The sequence below is a fragment of the Pediculus humanus genome, genomic scaffold (genome assembly GCF_000006295.1).
Source record: "Pediculus humanus corporis 1103172107665 genomic scaffold, whole genome shotgun sequence".
NCBI classification, from domain to species: Eukaryota; Metazoa; Arthropoda; class Insecta; order Psocodea; family Pediculidae; genus Pediculus; species Pediculus humanus.
In genome coordinates this window covers 49,297-50,123 of record NW_002987274.1, presented here as the reverse complement: position 1 = coordinate 50,123, position 827 = coordinate 49,297, and positions in this window count along the sequence as shown.

The window sequence follows — 827 nt, the reverse complement described above, 5'->3', positions numbered from 1 at the left end:
ATAAGCGTGACATAATTAACGCGGACATTATTGTTACTCAACATTCTGGAACACGTTCTTCCATTAACTGGAATAGCGAACAAGACCATATTCATCCTTAAGAAGGAGGTGATAGATTTATTGGTCACTTCAAGTGTAACAGATGCATCGATTGTTTTGGTCTTCATATAAATAGTGGGCTTCGGCACCACGTCTTGGTCTTTCGACATCCGTCCGTCAGTCAGAGTCTGCCTGGTTGTGTCTATCGCATAGCGTTGGGGACAGTCAGTGCATCTTAGGTTGGATTCAAGAGCATCAGATTCTATTTCCGTTTACTTTACATTTAGTGTTTAACTGATAAGTAGTGTAACTAGTAGTATATTTGGTTAATATAATACATCAGGTAGAAATTGTCTACTTATTATATTAAATATCCGAATCAACTGCGAGCATACTACAAATCAGCAAGACCGAATTCCTCGAAGAACGAGATCCATAACAGTACCTGCACGAATAAAAGAAGAAGAAAAAAAAATTTTTTTTTTTATAATAATAAAAATGTAAACATGTTCCTATTTTTATGAAAAAAAAAAAATAAAATAATGTAAATGATCTTTTATGCGAGGGCGTTTCTCTCTCTCTCTTCTTCTTCTTTTTCGTGAAATGATGGAAAAATTCTATTTCGGTTTTTTTTCAACCCTCTAAAACCCGCCTGGTTGTTTATTACTGTAAAAGGCGAACGGGGGGAGAGAGAGGGAGGGAAAAAAAAAGATTTTCGGGATTAAACGATTTTAGGTTCCCTTGGTTCTCCCCCATTTTTTTTTTGTTCTCTCCCTGAAAAAAAAATA